Source organism: Scyliorhinus canicula, chromosome 31, assembly GCF_902713615.1.
Source record: "Scyliorhinus canicula chromosome 31, sScyCan1.1, whole genome shotgun sequence".
In the NCBI taxonomy this organism is placed as follows: Eukaryota; Metazoa; Chordata; class Chondrichthyes; order Carcharhiniformes; family Scyliorhinidae; genus Scyliorhinus; species Scyliorhinus canicula.
This window is the reverse complement of record NC_052176.1, coordinates 9,730,740-9,746,464: the sequence shown is the minus strand read 5'-3', so window position 1 is coordinate 9,746,464 and position 15,725 is coordinate 9,730,740. Positions and strand designations below refer to the sequence as shown.

Below are 15,725 nucleotides of genomic sequence, written 5' to 3'. Positions count from 1 at the left end.
TGACCTACAACCTAGCATGCTGAATGCCTTCTTCACCACCCTGTCCACCTGCGACACCACCTTCAAGGAGCTGTGAACCTGTACCCCTAGATCTGTTTGTTCTGTAATTCTCCACAACTCCCTCCCATTAACTGAGTAGGTCAATCCCTAATTTGATCGACCAAAATGCATCACCTCCCATTAATCCAAATTAAACTCCATCTGCCATTCATCGGCCCACTGCCCTAAGATGTTTAATAATCAGCTGAATCAACTGTTTCTTGTTCAGAGGCATGGAAGATTATGTCACTGGATTGGGAATCCAGAGGCCCGAAATAATCTTGGGACAGGGAATATATCCCACCATTCACCTCCCCCATCCTCTGACATCAGCTCAGTAATATAAGCTGCCTCATTTCTTAAAGGTACATTGCTTAAACAGCATTTCTTAAAGGTACTCTCACATGACACGTCTAACAGTGTAATTAGATCATCTGATGGACTTGTTTTCACGGCTGAGCGGCCGTTTCTGGAAAGACAAAATCTGCCAGCAGTGCCCCAGATGAAGCTGGCGGCTGTTTTGGAGCTTCTGAAGCCGCATGTTTTCATGGTGCCAAACTGCTGCCTAAAGCTGGTGTCGTGATTTAAATCGATTATCAGACAGAGGATTAGTAATATCAGTATTGACATTTGTGCAAGACAATTCACTCCTCAGGCCAGTTGAACTCGGAATCTAAACTCCATCCTAGTTCCGGATACACTACACCAATCATCAGGTCACCCTCAATAAGTGGGCCAACGCAGAGACGCAGGAAATGGATGAACGACGAGGATGGATTCAGACCCGCAGATGCAAAGCACAATGGATTAGTAGCGCACCATCTTCACCTCTCGGCTAACACGCCATGTAACCTGACTTCAGCAAATCACCTAATGGACTTTCAACATCCGCAATAACTAACGGAAGAAGGTTGTCCATATACATTGGTCCTGATGTGCAGCTAGATGTGAAATGTTGGAAATATCGTTTCTGCCAGCAAATTACATTTCCATCATATCAGCTGAAGGATTGTTGTGAATGGACTGATGGGAAACACTGCGACACCATGTCCAACATGTTTCTACACATTGTAAACAAAACATTGCGGAAAGACTGAAAGATACAAACAATTGATCGCATCATGATGGACATCACTCAGACGCCTTCAAAATCCGGTCAATGTCGGAGTTATTACGATTCTAATTTGTTATCCAGAGAATCCCTGCAGGGCATTCGGCCTCTTGAGTCTGCACCGAACTTCCGAAAGCGCACTCGCCCTGGGCCCACTCCTCCGCTTCTCCCCGTAACCCCGCACTTGCTCATGACGAAGCCACCTAACCAACACATCGTTAGACTGTGGGAGGAGACAGGAGGACCCAGAAAAAAAACCCACGTAGACACGGGAACAACGTGCAAACTCCACACTGATAGTCACGGAAGTTGGAATCCAGCTATGATGAAAGTCCAACTGACAGGATGAATTGTTGAACCTCCGTATGAGTTTGGTGAGTGGGAAAATCAATGACAGATGAATGTATAATTTATAAAAATGTGAGGTTATCCACTTTGGGAGTAAAATCAGGAAGCGAGATTATCATCTGAATGTCCATGAATAGGAGAGGGGAATGTGCAACGAGACCTGAGTGTCCTCGTACACCTGTGGCTGAGGGTAAGCTTGCAGGTGGAGCAGGCATTGAAGGAAGCCAACAGTATGTTGGCCTGGATCGCGATAGGATTTCAGTGCAGGAGCAGGAATGTCTTGGGGCAATTATACAGGGCTTTGTGAGACCACGTCTGGAATATCGTGTGTACATTTGGTGGGTCGGGTACGTTTTGTCGCCGCCCTTTTGGCACCGATCATTTGACACCGCCATTTTGGCGGTAAATTGATTTGGCGCTCATTATTTTGGCGCCCAGCTGTTTTGGCGCCTTTGTTGTGTATTGAATATATTGCCAGGAATGTAATGATAGGTTAATAATAATAATAGATAAAAACACGACATTTATTTCTAACACCAAATAACAAGTAAAATGAGTATAAAAGTTTAATGCATTTCATAGTTAATAATAATAATAATAATAATGGATAAAAACATAACATTTATTTCTAACACCAAATATCAAGTAAAATGAGTATAAAAGTTGAATGCAGTTCACAGTTGTGGGCCAAACCACGTAAATATTCAAGTGGTGCCCGTGAATCAAACTGTTGTGCGATGTTTAAGATACGCTCATCGGCCTTAATATATTTCAGAAGTTTTTGATTTGGAGCATTCCCGTTTGAGTTGAGTTGAGCCTCTGAGTTTGGAAGTGAAGCTTGTGCAGCTTGAGAACTATTTCCAAGACATCCGTTTATAATTGTTGACGGCACTTCAGGAGTTTCTTCAGCTTTACGCTTCAAACTTGTTTTGATGGTAGCAACTTCCACACCCACTGCTGAAGCACCATGAGAATGTCCGTTCACTTCCTTCACTACTTCATTGTTTTTAGTGGGAATGCGACCTTTACACTCGTTTTTTAATTCGCATCTCCAAAACATTAACAATGGGTCGCTTTTGCTACATTTATATAAACACGTATAAATATCCATCGTGTGTTAAAATTGGTTTGTCTCTCTTGCTTAGAATTTTTTCAGCCATTTCTGGTATGGGGTCTAAGAGAAATTAAAAGCAAAACTGTATTTCTGAAAAGAGAACAGGCTTATGTAGCACCAAGGCTGTAGATTGTTATCATTAATTGCTGAAGTAGTCTGAATTGGCGCCAAACAGATGAGCGCCAAAAGGTCGGCGCCAAATGATCGGCGCCAAATGGTGGGTCTCCTTCTCTGAGAAAGAATGTTCTTGCTGTAGAGGGAGCGCAGAGAAGGTGCAGCAGACTGATTCCTGGGATTAAAGGTCAGACGAATGTAGAGAGATTGAGCGGTTGCAAGCGTTTTCGCTGGCATTCAGAAGAATGAAGGGGGGGGTCTCATAGAAAGCAACCGAATTCCAAAAGGACCGGATAGAGGAGATGCAGGAAGAATGTTCCTGATGTTGGGGTGTTCAGAACCGGGGGTCACAGTCTAAGGATATGGGGTAGACCGTGTTGGATGGAGAAGAGTATAAATGCCTACGCAGTTTGGTCAGGTTGGAATTTGCTCCCACAGGAATTTGTTAAGGCAAAAACACTATATTTTCAATAAACAATTTGACAAACCACGTGGGGCGAATGCAATCAGCAATACGGGAGGGGAGGCGGGGGAAGGAGGGTGCAGCCTATTGAGTTGGATGATCAGCCATGATCACAATGAATGGCAGAGAAGGCTCGAAGAGCAGAATGGCCTCTTCTTTCTCCTATTGTCTATGTTTCTATGATTGGCGAAGAGCAACCTGAAGGCTGCGAGACGGGCGATGCCACTGATCTTCACCAGAACAGACAGTGAGATGGAATATTGATCATAAACAGACAGTGAGAGAATACAACATAATAAACACAGGGAGCAACAATGGGTAATAACAAATCCATTCGAGTGGAATGTTCAATATCGTTTGGAATTGATAAAACCCCGAATGAAAAGGAAATTAAATTGGAATTCCCGCCATTTTAGCATCTGGGAGAGAAAGGAGAAACGGAGAGAACAATGTAGGAAGAAAAGAAAGGATGGGACTGCTCCCTTGTACTTCAAAATAAAAGGAAATAAAACTCTACCATTCGTGTATTCAATCAGATTCGGATTCATTTTGAACTCTAAAGGCTAAAGTATTTCTCACTCACTCAATATATTGAGACATTTGAGAATAATTTGACCCCACAGGATAATGTTGTCTTTCTGCTCTCCGGTTATTTGTTTTTTTCTGTTACTCTTCCATTAGATGTCAAGCCACAGTAAGTAAAGAAGGAAGCATTGTGGAGAGCACAATTGCTTCACAGCTCCAGGGTCCCAGGTTCGATTGGGTCACTGTCTGTGTGGAGTCTGCACGTCCTCCCCGTGTGTGCGTGGGTTTCCTCCAGGTGCTCCGGTTTCCTCCCACAGTCCAAAGATGTGCGGGTTAGGTGGATTGGCCGTGATAAATTGCCCTTAGTGTCCAAAATTGCCCTTGGTGTTGGTTGGGGTTACTGGGTAATGGGGATAGGGTGGAGGTGTTGACCTTGGGTAGGATGCTCTTTCCAAGAGCCGGTACAGACTCGATGGGCCGAGTGGCCTCCTTCTGCACTGTAAATGTTATGATATGATTATGATGAAAGGAGAGAGGGAGCGAATATTCTGTTCCCTTTCATGATTCTGTTCTGATCTTCATTTTACAGAATACAATCAAGGTGTAAATGAGGAAATCTGTCAGCATTGAAATTCAATCTTCGACAGGAGGTCCTGTGGCGCACGATCACGCGTCTTAATGGCGATCCGAAGGCTGCGTGTTAAATCACGTCAGGCTCACAGAGTTTTCCTGCTTGTTTCAGGATTTTATATCTGGATAAGTTCATTGTGTGGGGAAGTTCTGAAAATCACACAAAGATAGGGAGTGAAGTATGTTGTGAAGAGAACAGAAGCAGCTTACAGACGGATACAGAGAGGTTGAGTGAGTGACAGAAACCTGGCAGCTCCAAAGCAATGTGCAAAAAGCGCAGGCTTTCACTTTGGCATAGAACATAGAACAGTACAGCACAGAACAGGCCCTTCGGCCCTCGATGTTGTGCCGAGCATTGTCCGAAACCAAGATCAAGCTATCCAACTCCCTGTCATTCTGGCGTGCTCCATGGGCCTATCCAATAACCGCTTGAAAGTTCCTAAAATGTCCGACTCCACTATCACAGCAGGCAGTCCATTCCACACCCTAACCACTCTCTGAGTAAAGAACCTACCTAGGACATCCCTCCTATATCTCCCACCCTGAATCTTATAGTTATGCCCCTTTGTTGCAGCTACATCAACCCGAGGAAATAGTCTCTGAACGTTCACTCTATCTATCCCCCTCATCATCTTATAAAACTGTATTAAGTCGCCTCTCATCCTCCTCCACTCCAAAGTGAAAACCCCTAGCTCCCTCAACCTTTCCTCATGAGATATATCCTGCAAACCAGGCAGCATCCTGGTAAATCTCCTTTGCACCCTTTTCAATGTGTCCACATCCTTCCCACAATGAGATGACCAGAACTGCACACAATACTCCAAATGTGGTCTCACCAGGGTCATATATAGTTGCAGCATAACCCCGCGGCTATTAAACTCAAGGACCCTGTTAATAAACGCAAACACACTATAAGCCTTCTTCACGGCTCTATCCACTTGAGTGGCAACCTTCAGAGATCTGTGGACATGAACCCGAAGATCTCTCTGTTCCTCCACATTCCTTAGAACACTGCCGTTGACCCTGTAATCCGCATTCAAGTTTTTTCCACCAAAATGAATCACCCCGCACTTATCAGGGTTAAACTGCATCTGCCATTTTTCGGCCCTGCTCTGCATTCTTTCAATGTTGGGCAGCACGGTAGCATGGTGGTTAGCATAAATGCTTCACAGCTCCAGGGTCCCAGGGTCAATTCCCGGCTGGGTCGGTGGTATAGTGGTGAGCATAGCTGCCTTCCAAGCAGTTGACCCGGGTTCGATTCCCGGCCATCGCAATAACAAATTCGAAACTTTTTGCGCTCCTTCGTTAGTTTCAAACTGAGGAAGAGAAACAGTTTCTCAACTCAGAATTTATGCCAATTAGGGAGGGGAGTGAAATAAGTAACTTTCTCATCATTTTAACGTGGTTTCAATATGGACAGTGTTCCACTATTCACCCACAAGCCGTCAAACAACAGCTAAAAGTCACAGCTTTTTCACCAGCCTCATGATGTGGACGAAAGACAAACAGACCACGTTACAGACGAGGATGGGATTTGAAGCCACGTGTACAGAGCACAATGGATTATTGTGCATCACCTTTACTGCATGGCCCTTTAATATCCCTCAATCTAACGACTTTGCGTTTCTTTCGCACAGTTGGGTGTAAATAAAACATGAATCTATGAGGAGAAGCACTTATTGCTCAGCAGTTGGGCTTGTGGCGCAACGGTAGCGCGTCTGACTCCAGATCAGAAGGTTGCGTGTTCAAATCACGTCAGGCTCACGGTGTTCCCGGAATTTCTCTCTCTGTGGCGATGTTCTGGAAATGACTCCGTTCAAAACCACAATGCTGGTAATTTTTTCCGGCTATATCAGATTTACCCGCTCAGTTTATATTTTCAGCAGTTTCATTAAGTATCAGGGGATTCGGCTAGTTCAGTCGGTAGAGCATGCGACTCCACATCCCAGGGTCGAGGGTTCGAGCCGCACGTTGGGCGTTTCCATATTATTATCTGAGAATATTGAACCAACTGTTTGGGCAGCATGGTAACACAGTGGTTAGCACAGTTGCTTCACGGCCCCAGGTTCGATTCCCGCCTTGCGCACCGTGAAATCGATCTCACTGCCCATGGGTGAGAACAGAACTACTGGTCAGTTAAAAACAAGGATGTTGCCCTTTTCGGACGGAGATGAGGAAATTTCTCACTGTCAGAGAGTTGTGCGTCTTTGGAACTCTGCCTCAGAAGGCGGCAGAAGCGGGACATCAATTATTTTTAAGGGGGAGATGGGGAAATTCATGTTCAGCAAATAAATCAAAGATTTATCGGGCTTTCATACAACCATTCCATTCAGCCAGTTACCTGGGTGCACAAGCACTGGGTGCGGTTTTTTTATTTGATATATCAATTCCACACCATGGTGAAACGGTCTTAAAATATCGCTTTCATTTCTTCACGTGTTCTGCGCTGAAATATTCGCTGCAATACCTTCACTGGAGCGCCACCTTCCTCCCGATTTCAGTCAATGACACCATCCGGGCTCCTCCGGATTTTTGAACCCGGGACCTCTCACATTTTATCACAGCTGAGAATCAATGTCAATGTCAGGAGTGGGTTTCGAACCCTCCAGAGGAGACTGCGACCTGATGTATCCAAACGGATCGGAGGGGATTGCGCCGAGTTGGGGTGCGCTTTCCGAGGGTCAGTGCAGACTGGATGGGCCGAATGGTCTCCTGCACTGGAGGGATTCTATAATTACTTAAACAAGGTGTAAACGGCAGCATCAGGACACAAGGACAAGGTGAGGTCTCAGGCAAGAGCAACAGTCCTATGTAATGACACACAGAACATCAGAAATAAATACATTTATTGTGGACTGGTGCCATCTCCTGGCTGAACCGGAGCCGTCCGACACGGACACTTTCATTCAGGAACATTTTTAATTGGAGTGAAATAACATAAACATAGAAAGAAGTTTTTTACGAAACAATTTATCAAACTAATGCAAAGCATCAAAAGGACGTAACATTTGACAGTAAGTGATGGGTGAATACTTGTGAGCATCGCTGCCTTCCAAGCAGTTGATGCGGGTTCGATTCCCGGCCATCGCAAGAATAATTTGATCGGAAGCGTTTGCGTGATTCCGTGGGTTTCGAACTGAGGAAGAAAGCCTGGAGAAAGTGAGGTGGCTGGAGGCAGGAATCTTCCCTTGTTGTAAATAGTCTGGTTGGATTGTTCACATCCGTCCGAGAGAGGAAACTGTGATCTCGGTTTCTATTGTGGTTTATTATTGGATATTGTTATATATCCTTATTACCCCTCTGTGGGGTATTCCTGGAAGTTATTACATAAACATTTCCCCTTCTGGCTGGTAAATAATTTGAAAACACTGAAAAACTCCTTTACCAAATGACATGACTGTGTTAATAAAACAGAACCCATTCCAGTCAGTGGAGATGTGATATTGGCATCAATAATACTCACACACCACAGCAGATGTTGTCTGTTTCCCTCAGAGAGGCAGTTCCCTCAGATTCCCTATTTTGCTACTTTGAGCTTCACAATGTTGTAATGCTGTCTGCTTTATTCCTGGGACAAATGTCCGGATCACACTGGAAGCAAGACTTTGATACTAATTTACAGAAAAGAAAAGGCGGATGTGCTGCAGGGTGATAGCGACATGTTTACTTTTGGTGTGAGTGAGAATATAAATAGCAGAGGATGGTTTCGATCCATCGACCTCTGGGTTATGGGCCCAGCACGCTTCCGCTGCGCCACTCTGCTCCTCAAAGTCACTGTGTTCGCCATTACTGCTCTGCGGTAGCCAGATAACTATTCACCTGCTCCATTGTTTTCTTAAACGAGAACCCACGTGTTGTGAAGCTCACCTTTGCTGGGGAATAACAGGAAACATCAGCACGGCTGTAACAGACAGAGAAAGACACACAGAGAAGCAGGAAGAGACTATCAGGGCACACACACAATGACACACACAAAAGGTGCCGCGCAAACCAACAAGATTCTGAGATGGACAAACTGGTTATTTCTGGAAAAGGTTTCTGTTGAACAAAGATAGGCATTTAAATGAATTTCCTGCTGTGTCACTGCTCTCTCTGCTGTGTAACTGTACTCTCTGCTGTGGAAATAGTATCCGTCTGAAGCAGAACCTTTCTCCGCCATTACTGAGACGAAGTTCCAGATTTACCATATCTTGACAGGAAAGATTAGTTCAGGCCTCTGGATTTCCATTCCAGTTCGTTCACGTGAACATTCACAGATAACAATATGGAAGCGGCCAACGTGGGGCTCGAACCCTCGACCCTGGGATTAAGAGTCCCATGCTCTACCGACTGAGCTAGCCGGGCTGGTGGCCACGCTAAATTGCCCCTTAATTGGAAAAAAATTAATTGGGTACTCTAAATTTATTTTTTTAAATAAATAAATAAAACCAGCCTGGAATCACTCCAGGAAGTTCTTGCATTCCTGCGATGAACGGTGCCCCGGTTTTTAAGTGAGGAGCGGTTGAATCGGCCTTAAAAATGACCATTGGATTTGGTGAGAAGCCTTGAGAGACTCGAAATTCCCGGCTCCCCAAACGCACAATTCCACTGATTCAATTGTTTGCGGAAGAAAATCAGTTACATTGGAAATAACCTAGAAGTTCATTTTTGCTTCACATGGAACAGCTCCGAACTTCCCAGTCTAGATCCAAATTAAAGCAATTCAATCAGAGAAACTGACAGCACAGAAGGAGACCTGTGCAGACCGAATGGTCACGTGATTACGTGATGACGCATCCACAATGATCAGCTGTTCTCCCCGGATCGCGCTCAGAGCACAAGCCTGGAGCAGCTGCTCAAACAGTAAATACATTATTTTTTGTTACAAGTCCTTGGTCGCCAGTCTTTGAGAGATCAGAATTTCTCCATGGTGTCAGGAGTGGGCAGTATGGCACAAGGGCTTCACCGCCTCAGCCCGCAACTGTCATAGAATCATAGAATCCCTACAGTGCAAAGGAAGACCATTCGGCACCACGAGCATATACTGACCCTCCGAAGGCTCACCCACTGCCCTCTGCTGGAATATTGGGTCCGATGGAGCAACTCTGCCCCCCACTTCCAACCCCTGATTTCCGCTCTCCCTCTCATGAGTGGGGTGCAGGATTGGAGGGTCAGCGCAGACTCGGTGGGCCGAATGGCCACCTTCTGCATTGCACTTGTTTCTATGGAAACAGATATAATCACAGTATTTATTCAATTGCAGCTTGTAAACTTACAGGCCGCGTGGCCTAATGGATAAGGCGTCTGACTTCGGTGTGTTTGATGATGATATCAGAAGATTGCAGGTTCGAATCCTACCGTGGTCGTTTTATACAGAAATCCGGTGGAACTTGCTGACAGCCGAGTTTTCATTCCTCAGCTCAAAGTTCCACCTTTCCATCCAAACATTGCATGGCTTTTATTGGAATATCATTTCTTGTAACATTGTTCATTCAAGTCGCTTTCATCCTAGTATTTTGTTTAGCCTCTGATGAATCCACAGCATCTGTTTCACTTGGATAAAGTGTAGAATAAAATATTACGTATCAATCGGTTCAATAAAATTCTGCGGAGGAAATTCTAATATAGTCAGGAAGACAGACAGCCATAGAGCCATAGATGTTTGCAGCATGGAAACAGACCTTCAGCCCAGCTTGTCAATGCTGTCCAGTTTCGATCACTAAGCTAGTCCCACTTTCCCGCATTTGACCCATATCCATCTATACCCAACCTGCCCATGTAACATTGTCACTGATTTTTAAAAGACAAAATGATACCCGCCCCTCCCACTGCCTCTGGCAGTCCGTTCCAGATGCTCCGCATTACCTTATTTATGCTCCTCATTATTTCATAGACCTCTATGTCATCAGCCGAAAACTCCTACGCTCCAGGAAAAAAAGTCCCAGCTGATCCAGCCTCCACTTTTCACTCAGACCATCAAGTCCTGGTAGAATCCTTGTAAATCATTTCCGCACTCTTTCTAGTTTAACAATATCCTTCCGAAAATAGGGTGACAAAAACTGAAAACAATATTTCATGTGTGGTCTTACCAATGTCTTGTGCCACTTGAACAAGACGTCCCAAATCTTGTATTCAATATTGTGACCTTAAAACCTAGCATGCTGAATGCCTTCTTCACCATCCTGTCCACCTGCGACACCGCCTTCAAGGAGCTGTGAACCTGTAGCCCTAGATCTGTTTGTTCTGTAATTCTCCCCAACTCCATCCCATTAACTGAGTCGGTCAATCCCTGATTTGATCGACCAAAATGCATCACCACACATTTATCCAAATTAAACTCCTTCTGCATTCATCAGCCCACTGCCCTAAGATGTTTAATAATCAGCTGAATCAATTGTTTTTTGTTCAGAGGGATGAAAGATTACGTCACTGGATTGGGAATCCAGAGGCCCGAAATGATCTTTCGGACAGGGAATAAATCCCACCATTCAGCTCTCCCACCCTCTGACATCAGCTCAGTAATATAAGCTGCTGCATTTCTTAAAGGTACATTGCTTAAACATTCGCTTCTTAAAGGTACTCTCACATGACACGTCTTACAGTGTAATGAGATCATCTGATGGACTTGTTTTCACGGTTGAGCGGCCGTTTCTGGAAAGACAAAATCTGCCAGCAGTGCCCCAGATGAAGCTGGCGGCTGTTTTGGAGCTTCTGAAGCCGCATGTTTTCATGGTGCCAAACTCATACCTCAAGCTGGTGTCGTGATTTAAATCGATTATCAGACAGAGGATTAGTAATATCAGTATAGATATTTGTGCAAGACAATTCACTCCTCAGGCCAGTTGAACTCGGAATCTAAACTCCATCCTAGTTCCGGATACACTACACCAATCATCAGGTGACCCTCAATAAGTGGCCCAACGCGGAGACGCAGGAAATCGATCAACAACGGGGATGGATTCAGACCCGCAGATGCAAAGCACAACCTTCACCTCTCGGCCAATTCGCCATGTAACCTGACTTCACCAAACCACCTCATGGACTTTTAACAGCCGCAATAACTAACGGAAAAATTTTATCTTTGTACATTGGTCCAGATGTGCAGCCAGATGAGAAATGTTGGAAATATAGTATCTGTCAGCAAATTACATTTCTATCATATCAGCTGAAGGATTGTTGTGAATGGACTGATGGGAAACACTTTAACACCATGTCCAACATGTTTCTACACATTGTAAACAAAACATTGCGGATAGACTGAAAGATACAAACATTTGATCGCATCATGATGGGCATCACTCAGACGCCTTCAACATCCCGTCAATATCGGAGTTATTACGATTCTAATTAGTTATCCAGAGAATCCCTGCAGGACATTCGGCCTCTTCAGTCTGCACCGAACTTCCGAAAGCGCACTCGCCCTGGGCCCACTCCCCCGCTTCTCCCCCTAACCCCGCACTTGCTCATGACGAAGCCACCTAACCTATACATCGTTAGACTGTGGGAGGAGACAGGAGCACCCAGAAAAAAACCCACGTAGACACGGGGACAACGTGCAAACTCCACACTGATCGTCACGGAAGCTGGAATCCAACTATTATGAAAGGCCAACTGACAGGATGAATTGTTCAACCTCCGCATGAGTTTGGTGAGTGGGAAAATCAATGACCGATGAATGTATAATTTATAAAATGTGAGGTTATCCACTTTGGGAGCAAAATCAGGAAGCGAGATTATCATCTGAATGTCCATGAATAGGAGAGGGGAATGTGCAACGAGACCTGAGTGTCCTCGTACACCTGTGGCTGAGGGTGAGCTTGCAGGTGGAGCAGGCATTGAAGGAAGCCAACAGTATGTTGGCCTTGATCGCGATAGGATTTCAGTGCAGGAGCAGGAATGTCTTGGGGCAATTATACAGGGCTTTGTGAGACCACGTCTGGAATATCGTGTTTGGTCTCCTTTTCTGAGAAAGGGTGTTGTTTCTGTAGAGGGAGCGCAGAGAAGGTACAGCAGAGTGATTCCTGGGATTAAAGGTCTGACGTCTGTAGAGAGATTGAGCGGTTGCGAGCGTATTCGCTGGCATTCAGAAGAATGAGGGGGGTCTCACAGAAAGCAACCGAATTCCAAAAGGACTGGGTAGAGGAGATGCAGGAAAAATGTTCCTGATGATGGGATGTTCAGTACCAGGGGTCAGAATCTGAGGATATGGAGTAGACCGTGTTGGATGGAGAAGATGCCTACACAGTTTGGTCAGGTTGGAATTTGCTCCCACAGGAATTTGTTAAGGCAAAACCACTATATTTTCAATAAACAGTTTGACAAAGCACGTGGGGTGAATGCAATCAGCAATACGTGAGGGAGGCGGGGGAAGGAGGGTGCAGCCTATTGAGTTGGATGATCAGCCATGATCACAATGAATGGCAGAGAAGTCTCGAAGAGCAGAATGGACTCTTCTTTCTCCTATTGTCTATGTTTCTATGATTGGCGAAGAGCAACTTGAAGGCTGCGAGGCGGGCGATGCCGCTGATCTTCACCAGAACAGACAGTGAGATGGAACAATGATCATAAACAGACAGTGAGAGAATACAACATAATAAACACAGGGAGCAACAATGGGAAATAACAAATCCATTCGATTGGAATGTTCAATATCGTTTGGAATTGATAAAACCCCGAATGAAAAGGAAATTACATTGGAATTCCCGCCATTTTAGCATCCGGGACAGAAAGGAGAAACGGAGAGAACAATTTAGGAAGAAAAGAAAGGATGGGACTGCTCCCTTGTACTTGGCTCACTGTTGGTCCACAGTTTGTAGCATCTCACCGATTCAAAACAAAAGGAAATAAAACTCCACCATTCGTGTATTCAATCAGATTCGGATTCATTTTGAACTCTAAAGCCTAAAGTATTTCTCACTCACTCAATATATTGAGACATTTGAGAATAATTTGACCCCACAGGCTAATGTTGTGTTTCTGCTCTCTAGTTATTTGTTTTTCCAGTTCCTCTTCCATTCGATGTCAATCCAGAGAAAGTAAAGAAGGAAAGGAGAGAGGGAGCGAATATTCTGTTTCCTTTCATGATTCTCTTCTGATCTTCATTTTACAGAATACAATCGAGGTGTAAATGAGGAAATCTGTCAGCATTGAAATTTAATCTTCGACAGGATGTGTTGTGGCGCACGATTACGCGTCTGAATGCCGATCCGAAGGCTACGTGTTAAATCACGTCAGGCTCACAGAGTTTTTCTGCTTGTTTCAGGATTTTTTTATCTGTATAAATTCATTGCGTGGGGAAGTTCTAAAAATCACACAGAGATAGTGAGTGCAGTATGTTGTGAAGAGGACAGAAGCAGCTTACAGACGGATACAGAGAGGTTGAGTGAGTGACAGAAACCTGGCAGCTCCAAAGCAATGTGTAAAAAGCGCAGGGTTTCACTTTGTCATAGAACATAGAACAGTACAGCACAGAACAGGCCCTGCGGCCCTCGATGTTGTGCCGAGCATTGTCCGAAACCAAGACAAACTATCCCACTCCCTGTCATTCTGGTGTGCTCCATGTGCCTATCCAATAACCGCTTGAAAGTTCCTAAAATGTCCGAATCCACTATCACAGCAGGCAGTCCATTCCACACCCGAACCACTCTCTGAGTAAAGAACCTAACTAGGACATCCCTCCTATATCTCCCACCCTGAATCTTATAGTTATGCCCCTTTGTAACAGCTACATCAACCCGAGGAAATAGTCTCTGAACGTTCACTCTATCTATCCCCCTCATCATCTTATAAACCTCTATTAAGACGCCTCTCATCCTCCTCCACTCCAAAGTGAAAACCCCTAGCTCCCTCAACCTTTCCTCATGAGACCTATCCTGCAAACCAGGCAGCATCCTGGTAAATCTCCTTTGCACCCTTTCCAATGTGTCCACATCCTTCCCACAATGAAATGACCAGAACTGCACACAATCCTCCAAATGTGGTCTCACCAGGGTCATATGTGTTTCAGTTGCAGCTCTTGTTAGACCGCTTGACGGCTCTGGAGCTGCGGATGGACTCACTTTGGAGCATCCGCGATGCTGAGGAGGTCGTGGATAGCACGTTTAGCGAGTTCGTCACACCGCAAGTGAAGGTTACTGAGGGAGATAGAAAATGGGTGACCAAAAGAAAGAGCAAGAGTAGGAAGGCAGTGCAGGTGTCCCCTGCGGTCATCTCCCTGCAAAAAAAGATATACCGCTTTGGATACTGTTGAGGAAGATGGCTCACCAGGGGAAGGCAGCAGCAGCCAGGTTCATGGCACCGTGGCTGGCACTGCTGCACAGCAGGGCAGGAAGAAAAATGGCAGGGCTATAGTGATAGGGGACTCGATCGTAAGGGGAATAGACAGGCGGTTCTGTGGACGCAATCGAGACTCCAGGATGGTATGTTGCCTCCCTGGTGCAAGGGTCAAGGATGTCTCGGAGCGGCTGCAGGACATTCTGGGGGGGGGGGGGTGAACAGCCAGCTGTCGTGGTGCACATAGGCACCAACGATATAGGTAAAAAACGGGTTGAGGTCCTACAAGCGGAATTCAGGGAGTTAGGAGTTAAACTAAAAAGTAGGACCTCAAAGGTAGTAATCTCAGGATTGCTACCAGTGCCACGAGCTAGTCAGAGTAGGAATGTCAGGATAGATAGGATGAATGCGTGGCTCGAGAGATGGTGCAAGAGGGAGGGATTCAAATTCCTGCGGCATTGGGACCGGTTCTGGGGGAGGTGGGACCAGTACAAACCGGACGGTCTGCACTTGGGCAGGACTGGAACCGATGTCCTGGGGGGGGGGGGGGGGGGGGGGGGGGGGGGGGGGGTTTCTAGAGCTGTTGGGGAGGGTTTAAACTAATGTGGCAGGGGGATGGGAAACAATGCAGGAAGTTGGAAGGTAGTAAAACAGGGACAGAAACAAAAGGAAGTAAGGGGAAAAGTGCAAGGCAGAGAAGACATAGTCAGAAATCCATAAGGGCGACAGTAAAAGGTACAGTGACTGAGGGGAGCACAGTGAATAGGCCCAGTAATAACAAAAGGAATAAAACTGGAGATGTTAAGATTCAAAACAGAGGTAAAAAATCCAACATAAGTGTACTTTACCTGAATGCTCGTAGTATTCGGAATAAAGTAAATGAGTTGGTGGCACAAATCATCGTAAATGACTATGATTTAGTGGCCATTACTGAAACATGGTTAAAGGATGGTCACGACTGGGAATTAAATATCCGAGGGTATCAAACTATTCGGAAGGACAGAGTGGATGGGAAGGGATGTGGTGTTGCTCTGTTATTTAAGGATGACATCCGGGCAATAGTAAGGGATGACATCGGTGCTATGGAGGATAAGGTTGAATCCATTTGGGTGGAAATCAGGAATAGTAAG

The 15,725-nt window shown here is 45.3% G+C and overlaps 1 protein-coding gene and 4 non-coding genes across 5 annotated transcripts in view; 3 read left to right on the top strand and 2 right to left on the bottom strand.

Moving 5' to 3' along the window:
• LOC119959009 overlaps positions 1–15,725 on the top strand; it is a 478,444-nt gene that overhangs the window by 404,012 nt on the left and 58,707 nt on the right. The gene's annotated exons all lie outside the window — the stretch shown is intronic.
• On the top strand, positions 6,037–6,108 carry trnaw-cca. The gene has a single exon. It is a non-coding gene; the product is annotated as a tRNA-Trp (tRNA).
• trnam-cau lies at positions 8,036–8,107 on the bottom strand. Its single transcript has one exon. It is a non-coding gene; the product is annotated as a tRNA-Met (tRNA).
• trnak-cuu lies at positions 8,616–8,688 on the bottom strand. Its single transcript has one exon. It is a non-coding gene; the product is annotated as a tRNA-Lys (tRNA).
• trnar-ucg lies at positions 9,601–9,689 on the top strand. The gene is given in 2 exon segments: positions 9,601–9,637; positions 9,654–9,689. It is a non-coding gene; the product is annotated as a tRNA-Arg (tRNA).